This window comes from Notechis scutatus, chromosome 1 (genome assembly GCF_049901735.1).
Source record: "Notechis scutatus isolate UNSWTSFEM ecotype Mainland chromosome 1, rNotScu1.2, whole genome shotgun sequence".
NCBI lineage: Eukaryota > Metazoa > Chordata > Lepidosauria > Squamata > Elapidae > Notechis > Notechis scutatus.
This window is the reverse complement of record NC_142009.1, coordinates 38,582,750-38,596,481: the sequence shown is the minus strand read 5'-3', so window position 1 is coordinate 38,596,481 and position 13,732 is coordinate 38,582,750. Positions and strand designations below refer to the sequence as shown.

Here is a 13,732-nt window from a genome sequence, read left to right as displayed (position 1 = left end):
TTACGGTGACTAGCTTGGCATCATTTCATTCTTTCTTTCTTTCTTTCTTCCTTCTTTTTTTTAAAGCAACAGCATACACTTCTGGGCTTGTTGTGTGAGGGAAGAGTCACCACAGCGACCGTCATTTAATAAACAGCAAATGCTGCACTTGTCACCAAAGCATGGAAAATGAGTTGTTGTTCAGCTTGTTGTTTCCCTAGCCTTGGATCCAGGTAATGTTTATGGCAACAAGACTAGTCTCTGTCCCACAACTCCTTTGCCTACCTGAGAGTCATATCTATGCTGAAGATGCTAAGAGTCAATGCTAAACAGGTTCACAAATAGTAAGTCAAGTGGGATTGTGCATGGTTTGTGGTGAGATTGTGCATGGTTTCTTCTGTTGGTCTAGATTGAACACTGTTCTCAACCTTATCAATTTAAATACATATGCACTTCAACTTCTAGAATTTTCCAGCTAGCTTAGATTATTATTCAGTGATTATGGATAGTTGCACAATCAGCTAGCTGTTTACACTGGATTTGACATTTTTATCCACTATTGGATCCTGCTCAATAACTTTGGATAGGCAGATATTGTTTGATGGAGTTACAGCAGGGGTGCCAAACTCATGCTGTCATTGAGGCATCATGTGACATATATGGACTTTCCCCCCTTCACTAAACCGGGCATGGGTGTGGACATGGGCATGGGCGTGGCCAACATGTGATGCATCGGGCCCATGGGTGGGAGTTTGACAGCCCTGGGTTACAGGTTATCATCACAGGATGTAAGCAGTTCCAAGTAAAGCTGCCTTTTGTAATTGGCTGATGGTGACTTGGTCAAAGGCAATGGTGAGCAAATGGTGCTCCAGATGTTTTGGAAGTGCAGCCAAACACCGACTACTATTGGTCCAATCTCCTTTCTTTTGCCACAGACATTCTACTTATATTTGCAGGTCTTTGTAACTTGTGATTTTCTCCAGTTCTACTTTGCAATGTTCACAGTTAATGCAATGTCCACTGTTTTTCATGTTATAATAGAGTTCACCATTTTCCAAGCTGGCATATTCTACCACTGAAGAGCATATTCAATCATTTAATTATTGTAAGTGTTCACTAAAAAAAATCCCATTTCTTTTTATCCTCTTGAGCCACAGATAACAAAATGATTCTACCATCAATGCAGCAAACCTTTAGAAGTTTAAAAATGGCTATCATACAATCTCTTAATTATTTCTTCTCCAAGCTAAATATCTAGAAATTCTTTAGGTTAGGTCATGTTTTCCAAACTGATTATCCTCTGTGCTACCCTGTTGTGTGGATACATTTTAATCCATCAGCATCCTTAAACCTTACTGGGCACAATAGTTCAATGAAGAAAGAAATGCTACGCAGTAGGATATCATATATTAAAAGGGCTACTTGCTTTTACATGTGCTCCTGTCAAGTCAGGTGTCATCCACCCTGTATTTGTGCAAGTCTACCCAAAGAAAACATTGACCTCTCTCTTGCAGTTCATGTGGTTAGCTTTGGATAGATTTCCATCTTACATGGATCATCTTGAATCATTTTTCTGTCTTTTTCTGTCATCTGTCTTTCCCAGTGGATACTAATAGGTACTAATCCTTTGATATAATAATGATCCAGACACTGCCTCATGGAATGACCAATAAAAAGATTGAAGGGTAATAGTTGTACTATACAGTACGAGAGGGAAGGAGGGAAATAAAACTCTAAAACAAGTCTGTATCTGATGAACTGATGAATCTTATTTCTGAGTGCATGTATGTGGGTGTCTGAAAAGCAATGTTTATGACAATCCTTATACCTTTAAAATAAATTAATGGTGAAGAAAAAGGCTAAAATAAACATAACTAAGAAAGTGAGATAAAGGAGATTGGAGGTGGGGGAAATACCAGGGTCTCCATGAGCTTTGTTATAACCTGGATCAAATCCACAAATTTGATCTTTATCTGAACATAGAGTGTTAGGGAGTATTTAGAAAAGCACGGAGACTAGAGATGGTATGAGTATCCAATAGCTGGTTGGAAAAAGATGGGAAAGAAATGGTAAGGGATGACACTTACCATAGGTAAGTTGTACAGAACCAAGCTAATGTATGAAGGATTACATGGACTTCTTAGTGGTAGCCCATGATGTTGCTGTTTTACTGCTGCTATTTTATAATGGGTACTTGCATTTTATGAATGAAGTCATTGTAAGAGTTTCCATCTTTTTTGTTATTGTTATATCTTGAAATATATTGTATATTTTCCCCCTTCTCCTTCTGAGATTTTTGCTGTCACTCCTAGTTAGCATCACATGGGTAGGAGGTCATAAATTGAATATTCAAAATATTCAAAAGAAGATCAACTTGATTTGAGATATATACATATAGCTATAATGTTCCATCATTAATCAATAGATATTATGCACATTTTCCAGTCAGATGCAAATATTGCAAGTTATGTTTCTCAAGTTATGTTCCTCATCCAAGATACCTAACTGACAAATACCCAAAATGTGCAATCGTTCATTTATGTATCCAGCTTACTCTATTCACTACTAGTTGCTGAGTTGTGATGTAGATGACTTCTGATGTGAACTGATAAAGGTAAACTATGGCATAGTGTATATTGGCAAAAAAGTTCCCAAGAAACAAAGAGTTGTACCCATTGTTTGGCCAAACTATGATGGCTTTTGTATGCAGAAGACAGCTGGGCCTATCTGTTACACATGTCATAAATTATTTCTTGACCATTAGCAGTTTTTCTGCATCATAACTGTTATTCAGGCATATTAAATCACTGAGAGGGAAGAACACACCAGGACATCTGGGGCTGCCAGATAATTCAGTTAATTTCTATTCCCTTGAACCTGGAGGTGTTAATTTGGAAGCGCAACAGCCAAGTCTGAAGAATGCTAATACGTCATTTGAATGATTAATGCAATCAAGAGAATTGGGGGACCTTTGTTTACTCTTTAATTTTTGACATGGTGAAGCAAGGATGAGTTGGGCTAATTTCCTTCTTTTACTCCCTCTTCCACACCCCCAAAGTTAGAGCTAACTTTTTTTATCATATAATTTGGTTTAGAAATAGGGAGAAAACAAGATTTGTGAGAGAAACATTCTGGTCCATTTTTGTTCACATCTTGTTTACAGCCAGGAAAAGAAAAGATGAAATTGTTTGTGATCTGCTGAGTAGTAGCCTCTTGGGTGAGAGATTTTAGAAGCTAGTGTGAAAAATGGATTAAAAGATTCCACTTTAAAAACAATCAATTAAAAATAATTGTACCATAATTTATTCATTTTAAAAATGGGAAGGGAAAAGTGTTACTGAAAGAATTTATTTCCAGTTCCAATTTGACTGTTCTATGAAGTAAATGAAGGCAGATTTGGACCACAGTACCTTCTCTTCATCTACAAGTAGACACCGTCATTCCTTTGTACAGCAAAAGAGGCTTTTTATGACAAAATATCCCTAATTTTTAAAAGGCAAAACAGGAGCGTATTTGGCCCCATGCACTAAATAATTCAAGGAGTGCATCTGGAATCCTGCAATTATGGCAAGAGTAAGTCGATGCTTTGTAGTTTCTCCAAATTACCTCTGAATAAATGTTGCTCATATCTATCCATTGAAGGCTTAATGGAATCTTCAGCAAAGACAGTCAAGGCATTCTTACCAAAGTTTGAAGCAGGGGCTGAAAGTCCCAAAGATGCTTTTTCAAAAGGCAACTCAGCTTTCTTTGTTTTTGCTTGAAGATATTTTGCTTCTCACCCAAGAAATTTCTTCAGTTCTGAATGAAAGGTGAAGAATGGAAGGATTTATATTCCTTGCAGTTATCTGATCCTTAGCATTCTTTCTGATCGATGAGGGCCCAGATAAACTCTCAGAAAGAGTGCTAACGGCCAAATGACTGCAAAGAATGTAAATCCTTCCATTGTCCACCATTCATTCAGAACTGAAGAAACTTCTTGGATGAGAAGTGAAATGCCTTCAAGAAAAAAACAAAGAAAGGCCAGTTGCCTTTTGTAAAAGCACGTTTGGGACAACCATGATCTGGATGATTGAGAATCTCCATAGACAAGGGCTGAAAGAAGTTTCTTCAATAAAAGAATAAAATAAAATCTTTTGCAGGAGTTCCAGGTAACTAACCTGCTAAGGAAATGCAAAGCTCAGAAATGGATTTTACTATTAACTCTCATTTTAAAGCCCACAGCCAGATTCAAAGGTCCCAGGCTCCCCATATTACAACTAAAGCTAACTATCACCTCATGCTGAAATTCAGGAAGCCAATCTGCATGTCTTGGTAAATAGAGAATTGAACATCAGTTAGGAAATGGAAAGGACTCTGAACATAAGAGTGTTAAAACATAAGTAAAGTCCTGTTGAATCAGATGAAAGGCTCATCTCATCCATTATTCTCAACCATTATATTTGGCCAACCAAGAATATCCAGAAAGTTAAACAAACTGCACCGGAAAGTAGCAGATAGCAGTTGGTGTTTAATATATATTACCCATAATTTTCTCTTCACTGATTGTTCCCTTCTAAGGGAAAAGGAATTTCCCAGTGACATGGACACTGTCAGGAATGCATCCTTGTGCAAGGAAAACCCACGAAGAACAGATAATAAACATGGGGTCTGGCTAAATTCATTCCCCTGCAGAAGGAGATACTGATATTTCCAGTATTCTGCTAAGAAAATCAGATGGACATTTGCAGGCTAAAAAAGATGGACATTATACTAGAAGATGATGCCCTTCCAGTTGGAACACATCCAATGAATTGTTAGGGAAAAGCAGACAACAAGTAGAAGTAGGAGTAGTGCTCATGATATGGCTGAGTTAAAGTGTCAAGGATGTTTAACTTCTGATGTTGCTGATGGCAAAAGGAAAGTTTTGTGCTGCACAATTATGTAAACCAGGGGTGTTAAATTCAATTTCATTGAGGGCCACATCAGGGTTGTGTTTGACCTGGAGGGGGCTGCAGGAGAATGGCCAGGGTGTGTGGCAGCTCAACGTCACTTGTGTTCAGGGTGCCTATGGTGGCCCAAGCACTCTACCAGCAAAAATGAGCTCCTGAGCTCCATTTTCAGCTACCATGGCCTCCTACAACCCTCTACCAGTGAAAACAGAGCTCGGGAGAGCTATCCTGAGCTCTGTTTTCACTGGCAGAGGGTTGCAGAAGGCCATGGCAGCCAAAAAGGGAGCTTGGGAGCCCGTTTTCACTGGCAGAAGCACCTTAGGCCAGTCCTTCACTATTTGCAGGATGGAAATAACTGATTTTGCATTGAATGATTGCTGAAAACATGGGAATCCACCAGTTGTCTTCCTTAACTTGTGTTGCACTAAAATTATATAATATATCACTGAGTGGCCTCATTCAATTACTTAATTTAATTGATTAATTAATTTAATTAATCAAACTATATGTACCAATAACAACTCCAAAAACCAGAAAAAACAGATTACCCATAACAATAAGGAAGCTTCAATCCAAAAAGAGATCACTTTGGCGGAAAAACAAATCTGGTCACGTTGCCAACTTCAAAAGCCGATACAAAAATTTATGCCACCAGATAAAGACTGAATGCACCAATTATCACATTAAACAAGAGGAAAACCTTCTACGCACCAATTCCACCCACACTTTCTACAATTTTGTAAACAACAAACTAAAAGACTCAAGGTCCATCCCACCCTTGAAAGGACCTAATGGTAAAGACTGCAATGACAACACTATTAAAGCCAACCTCTTTAACACATTCTTTGGCTCTAAACAGCAATGGATCATGCCCAGTATTTCCTAGTCGAACCACAGACAACTACAGTGATCTAATACATATCAATTTTACAGTAGACAATGTTGAAAAAGCACTACGCAATCTAAAACCACCTCTATCTATTGGACTGGATGGAATATGTGCCTACTTCTTAAAAAAGCTATCCACTGCCATAGCCGAACCTCTAAGCATAATCTTTGAAAAATCTTTCAGGACCAGCTCCTTGCCAAACTTATGGTCATAAGCCACGGTCATCCCCATCTTCAAAAAGGGAGACCCCAGCCTAATTGAAAATTACAGACCAATCTCCTTATGCTGCATCACCTGTAAAGTCATGGAATCAATTATTATCCAATCCATTATCCTCCACTTAGAGACAAACAACCTTCTCTCTAATAAACAATTTGGTTTCAGAAAAAAACTATCCTGCAATCTGCAACTCTTACACTGCAAAAACATATGGACTACACAACTCAATCTGGGCAAAGCAATAGACGCAATCTATATAGACTTCTGTAAAGCCTTTGATTCAGTGGTACACGACAAACTACTCCTAAAACTAAAATCTTATGGTATGTCTGGACAACTGCATAACTGGATAGAAGCATTCCTGTTAAACAAATAACAAATGGTCAAAATTGGGAGTGTCCTATCAAATTCTGTTCCTGTCAACAGTGGTGTCCCCCCAAGGTAGTGTTCTTGGACCAACTCTTTTCATGCTCTACATGAGTGACCTCTGTGATCATATTAAGAGCAACTGCGTTCTCTTCGCTGACAATGTAAAGCTATTCAACATCACAGACAATACTGCTACCCTTCAAAAAGACCTCGACTATGTATCAGAATGGTCAAACAAATGGCAACTTCAAATCTCAACAAATAAATGCTCTGTCTTACATATTGGCAAAAAAAATATCAGAAAATAAAATACAAGCTAAATAATCAAGACCTTGTTGAGGATCCAAACTCTGTCAAGGATCTTGGAGTACTCATCTCTAATGATCTAAGTGCTAGAGCCCACTGTAACTACATAGCCAAAAAGGCATTAAGAGTTGTTAACCTAATCTTATGTAGCTTTTTCTCTGGTAATATTACACTACGAACTAGAGCATACAAAACATTTGCTAGACCAATACTCGAATACAGCTCATCAGTCTGGAACCCACATTACATATCTGATATTAACACAGTTGAGAAAGTCCAGAAATATTTCACAAGAAGAGTTCTCCACTCCTCTACTCGTTGCAGAATACCTTATGCCACCAGACTAGAAATTCTAGACCTAGAAAACCTAGAATTACGCCGCCTTCGGTCTGATCTAAGTATAGTATATAAAATCATACATTGCAATGTCCTACCTGTCAATGAAGCTGAATACTTCAGCTTCAACCATAGCAATACAAGAGCAAACAATAGATACAAAGTCAAGGTTAATCGCACCAAACTTGATTGCAGGAAATATGACTTCAGCAACAGAGTGGTCAATGTCTGGAATACTCTACCTGACTCTTTGGTTTCTTCCCCAAACCCCAAAAACTTTAACCTTAGACTTTCTACTATTGACCTCACCCCTTTCCTAAGAGGTCTGTAGGGGGCATGCATAAGCGCACCAACGTGCCTGCCATCCCTGTCCTATTGTTTCTTTTAGTTTTCTCATATGTACCCATGTATTCATAACTATATTTTTACTTATACCTATTAACTTGTAAGCAATTAACAAACCAAATAAAATAAATAAAAATAAATAAATAAATCTGCTGTATTCAAGGAGAACTTTGGCAACCAGCTCATATTTATGATATTTACAGCATCTTGCGCACGTGATCATGACGTATGATCTTTCCAATCAACATTCAACAATGAAAATGGATTGGGAAATCCAGATTCACTTAATGATTACATGATTCGCTTAATAACCATATGATTCAATTAAAGACCATGATAAAAATGGTCACAAAATTGGCTTTGGACACATGACGACTCGTTTAATGATTGTGTTGCTTAGTGATAAAAAATCCAGTCCTAACTGTGGTCGGAAGTCAAGAACTACCTCTATACTTCCTAAAGAAGAAAAGCAAGATAATCATGAGTTATATCATGGTAGACCCATGTAGCATGCACATATCTTAATATTATTAGGCACTGAAAAATATTACTGAAATTAAATCCAAGTCGTCTAATATCATTGGGGAAAAACAAGGGGAAGCAGTTTAAATGATATTTTTACCAAGATCTGGAATGAAACCATTGCCCTCATTATACCAACTACTTATGGACTGTATTAAAAAATGAAAAAAAAAAAATCCTGGCACCTTGATTGCATATGTTTTAGCATACAATTAGCAATGTGTTTCTGCAATAACAGCATAAGCTCTGCAGTGCCCTGACTTATTTACCACGCACTGTAGATAAAAGAAGTATTATTCCCATCGCTCTTATTATTCAATTAAGATACATATCAAGACTAATAATAGTAATAAAAAAGATAATCAGCATATTCTCTGGCAACTTAAAGCCACAACTCATGAATGTATAAATCCAGTTGAAATGAGAGGAACGTGTGCAAGATTGCAACCATGTAAAGCACTGAAGAGAGAGATCAAGTGAGAATCTTTGGCTAGATGAATCCTTCTGCATAATGGAGATAAAAGAGAGCTTTCTGGGCCCCAAGGCAAACCTCTTGGATGCTGCCCCAGCCCTAACATTCACCATAAATGAAGGACCTTCTGGTGTTTTTTGTCAGAGGGTTTGCTGTCCAGGGTTTGCACATCCGTACCTGTCCAGGGAAGAATAGTAGAAGCACTGGCTTTGTGGTCTCTTGGGATGGAGATGCACAGAGAGGCTGTGACAGTACTACAGTGACCAGATCAAGTTGCAAAAATTCAGACACTCACTGGTTGCAGGAAAGCATTATCTGGACCTCTTGACTGCCATTTTATTTATTTATCAAAATGATATCATTTATTTATTTAAGAAAATGATAGAGCTGCCCATCTACCAGAAGGAACTGTGGGCAGTAAACAAAATAAAAACACAATAAGTGATTATTTGAATAATAAACAATGTTGAGGTTCTAATAAAACTTGCATCGATCCACCAACCACTCCACATCAGCTCTATCAACATCTTGACTCCGGTGCCTTGGTCAACATGCATTGAGACAGTCTGTTGCACTGGCAATTCATTTCTGCCTGCTAGACCATCTCACCTACATGTTGCCTTGGACAAATGTCCAAGAATCATACCTCTATGGCAGGGGTCTCCAACCTTGGCTATATCTGCCGAGGCATGATATAGGCCCTATATTATAGGGTCTCCTATAATAGGAGGGGATTGGACTAGAAGACCTCCAAGGTACCTTCCAGCTCTATTCTGATTTATTTATTGACAGGCAGGAAAGCTGCTACTCTGAGTACACTTCCTGAATTATATCCCCAAATCCTTTGTAAGAATTGCACATTCAATTTACAATAGACTTAATTATAAGCACCACTAACTCCATTAATATATCCCCCCTCACACACATTGTCTAGAATTGCAGAAGATCAAGAACATGTTGGGAAGATACAGAATATGAGAAGAGTAAATGTTCTTCAAGAGATGTTTGTCTTCCATCATGTGGAGCACAATGGAATCAAGCAATAGAATGTGACAATGAGTTGGACCAACAATCTTCCTCTATTCTTGTGCAGGTGCTGGGGAGCATGGAACAGAGGTACAATTGATTTCTGAAGCCATTCTTTCTCCCCTAGTCATCCTTTTAGATTATTTGCTGAACTGAGTTGCTCAATTTTCTCTAATAGCCACCTATTATTTTTAAAGCTATTCTCTTTTCCCAGTTCTATAAGAGATCTGACAGGAATACAAAGTTACTGGTCACTTGATCTCTTCAATAGTGTAGCTAGAGAAAATGGAATTACCTTCAGTTAGGAGCTGCCTATGGAAAAATTCTGGAAGAATAATGCTATGAATATTGATATGAGATCTCAGTTTGAGTAAATTGGAGAAAAGAGATAGAGCACAGAAAGGGCCAAGGCTGATGTTGTGATGGAATGATTTACAAAAAGCAATAGTAACTCAGTTTCTGCAGACACAAGTCTTCAGACTGTTATTTATTACAACAAAATGAAATAGCCCAAGTGGGGCTTTTCACCTGAGGCCCCAAATGGAATTTTGTCAAAGTTCAGACCCCTGTAATTGATGCTCCTTCCTGGGACCTACTTTGCAATATTGTTTTAACACGAAGGCAGACCAAAGAAAGTATTTCCCCACAGAATGCACAATTAGCGTGAGGAAATCATTGCTTCGGGATGATGGTCACTAGGTCAGATCGCTTTAAAAGAGAATTGCACAAATACACGGAAGAGAGGTTTATTGCTTACTCATAAGAAATAAGAACGAAATGCCCAGATTCAAAAGTTGCATAAAAGAACCGATTTGGTCACTCATGCTGATGGCTAATCTACTCTTAGGGCTGAGTTGGTGCATACCCAACACAAAAGATTGTCTTCTTCTACTGTTATTCTGCAACACATATTCTGTAAGAATATGTGACCTATTATTCAATGAAGTTTAGAAATTATTGAGACACTGGACTTTGACAAATCTATTTCCTTCCAAACTTCATTAAATCTGTTGCTATCTTCAGAGCAAATTAGTATCTTTTTACATTTCATGGAAAAGAGACTTACAGTATATGGACCAGTAGTGTGACTTATGCACATTTTTATATAGTCATAACAACAATCTATATACAAACACACAATCTCTTTCTCCTTCCCCACAAACACACAAACACACACACAGAAAGATTCTTTAAAAAGGAAGATTTTCAGTCAGCCATAAATGTAGATATTGTCATTTCTCTGATCAAAGAAGTCAACTTAGTGATCTCAACAAGTTCCATCATCACCAACCATTCCACCATTGTCAGTATTGCTGAATATTTCCATCTTAATGCATACAATAATCCCGCTGCAGTTATCATATAGAAAAATAAGGTTCAATGACTTTTTTCCAGCTGTTTCCCAACAATTCCAAAGGAAGACCTCTGGTCTAATTGTATATTAACCTTTAAAGTCCTCTGACTCAAATGTACAGTATGTATATGAATCTGAAATTTTCTGGCTTTTTTATAGTCCAACAAGCATAATAAAATGTCTCTTTCTATTGTTAATATTTCCAATATAAATTGGAAGTCAGTTTTTACATTCTAGACAATTTATCTAGTGACCTATGCCAATGGCAGATCATTTTATAACCATTCTCTTTATGATTATAACATTGTATAAATTCCAATCATTTAGCCACATATTTTGCCATTGTTCCATCTGTACATTGTAACCAAAACTCTTAACTCACTTAACTTAACTTACAAAATACTTAACTTCTTCTTCTGTTTCTAATTTCAATAAAAAAATATACATTGTAGCAGTTACATGTTCATCATTTGCACACAGTTCAGTTTTAAATTCAGACTTACGATGTTCAAAACTATAAACAGTTTTGTCTACTTGAAATCTTTTTATAATTGTGAGAACTATTGACAACTACACTCTTTTGCCACTAGTTCTTTTTTTGGTTTTATTTTACATTTCCTTTGATAAAATTCCTTATCTTGTGATAAATTAGCCATTTGTGTTTGGCTATTATTTTTCATCTGTAAAATGCATATCATGCTGAGAGTCACAAAGGTATGTTTGAGTACAATCTAAGTTGGTATATATTCCATATTCTCAGTATGGCAAGTCTTACCTAATGATTTTTAAAATCCACATTAACAGGAACTACAGTCTGTGACTTAGTGACCATTCAAAGTTACAACAGCACTGAAAAAAGTGACTGATGACCATTTTTCACAGTTACAATGTTTGTAACAACCCCATGATCATGTCCTCAAAATTCAGATGCTTGACAACTGGTTCATATTTAGACATAAGACATAAGAATTTATTTGTCATTACACTCGCAAGCGGGTGCAACGAAATGAGGTGCTCTTCCACAAAGTAAAAACTGGACAAACACCACTAAAAAGAAAAAAGTTAAACTAAACACAACCAACCATACAATCATCTCTATGCAATTTAAAAATGTAAATAACCCATTACTCTCAGCCATTTAATTCCACAAAAATCTTATGACCCTGCATTCAAACTCAAAACTGCACTTGGATAAAAACTGTTCTTCAATCTGGTTCTTCAATATTTATGACTGTCACTGTGTCCCAGATCATGTGATCACCTTTTGTGACCTTCTTACAGGAAAGTCAGTAGGAAGCCAGATTCACTTAATAACTGAGGTGAGAAAGGTCATAAAATGGGCAAAACTCATTTAACAAATGTCTCACTTAATAACAGAAATTTTGGGCTCCACTGTGGTCATAAGTCAAGGACTATCTGTACAAATATACATGCCACCCTAATCTCATGATGTGTTCTAATTCTAAAAATCTTCTATTTCTCAGCAGAAACTAATTTTTCATCTAAAACAAATAGCAACTGCAAAATACATTTTTAAATCAGATAGATCCAATTGTTCTGTTTCCTGTGTGTGCTTTAACACCTTATATTTAACTTATGGATTTTTCCTCTGCCAAACAAACATAGATATTTTCTTATGTCACTGTTTAAATGCCACATCAGTAATCAAAACTGCTACTGAGTCACTCCTCGTGAGATTGACAGCTATATAAATTTGATTAATAACTAAATAAATAAAAAGTCTGTAAACATAATTTTAGGGAAGGCATTCATTGTTATCATGGAAATTATCCCCAGCAATGACAATTGTAGTTTCTACCATTTTGAAATAGCATACAATCCATATTTGTCATAGTGATATCCAGACATTTTTCTTTCTTCTCAATCTTATAACTTGGTTTATTCATCAAGTCTTATTTTTATGGTTTTTGTTAACAACTTCCTCTTTTTTTCTTGCTTTTAAAACCAAATTGTTTTAGTTTTCCCATTAATGTTTTAATTCCCTTTAAGGGATCTTCCAAAACCAACAAAACATCTGCAAAAGCCCTTAGCTTCTAAGTTTCTTTCTAAATCTTTACTCTCCTAATCCTCTCATCTTGTCTTATATCTCTATTTCAGTATTTCAAGAACCAAAATAAACAAGAGAGGAGATACTGGGTAATCCCTGCCTTGTTTCTTGTTGTATCTCACAAGGCTTTGTTAGCTCTCCATCTTACGATTTGTCTCATCCCTATATTCTACACCTAGTTTTGCCACAGTTCAAAAAAATAATCCACCTGCTAGGTTCTACACAAAGACTTCTGCAATGAAAACAAGGTCTGATTTTACCTGTAAAGAGAAAAGCCAAACAACAGACTTGGTGGAGTGAGTGGTCCTTTTTTAAAAAAATAAAATAGAATAAAATGCAAAACAGGACATTGTTTGCCGGGATCTTTTGATGGAGGACAAATGCAAGGCAGTGAATTTTATTCTTTTGCTCCTTAGTGGTTGGGATTTGTTTTGTTTTGGTCTGTTCATGAGACTGACTTTGCTCTTTGCAGGCTAGGGTCCTTTCGAATGCAGTGCACATTCTGCACAGCATGGGAATTCACCAAGCAGATGTTTATGTTTATTTCACCTCCCGGGAGGATGTTACATTTATATGGTTTCCTGCTCATGATAAAATGGGGCAAGCAATACTGATAAGGTGGTGGTGAGGACATTGCAACTAAGAAAAAAAGTGTTTCTTGCAGAGAGGTGAGAGAAAAGAAATGGAGAATGAAAATGGGCAACGGAAATACATTTCAGCTAACAGTCCTTTAGAAAATTTTGCAGCATGAAGAAGCAAAAGCTTATAGATGATGTGGAAATGATTCTTTTCAATCTAAAAAGAATCAGATCAAAATATTTGATTTTTTAAAATAAAATATATAAATGAATTTAACTGGGACAGTAATTCAATTGTTGGATTGGGAATAGAAGGACTCAGGTTTATATCTTCATTCAGC

The 13,732-nt window shown here is 36.8% G+C and overlaps 1 long non-coding RNA gene across 1 annotated transcript in view; it reads left to right on the top strand.

Annotated features, from left to right (window-relative positions):
- Nucleotides 1-251: 251 nt before the first annotated feature.
- LOC148132753 (uncharacterized) overlaps nucleotides 252-13,732 on the top strand; it is a 44,961-nt gene continuing 31,480 nt past the window's right edge. The window contains exon 1 of the long non-coding RNA XR_015746892.1: nucleotides 252-323. This is a non-coding gene — a long non-coding RNA (uncharacterized LOC148132753). The remainder of the gene's footprint in view (nucleotides 324-13,732) is intronic.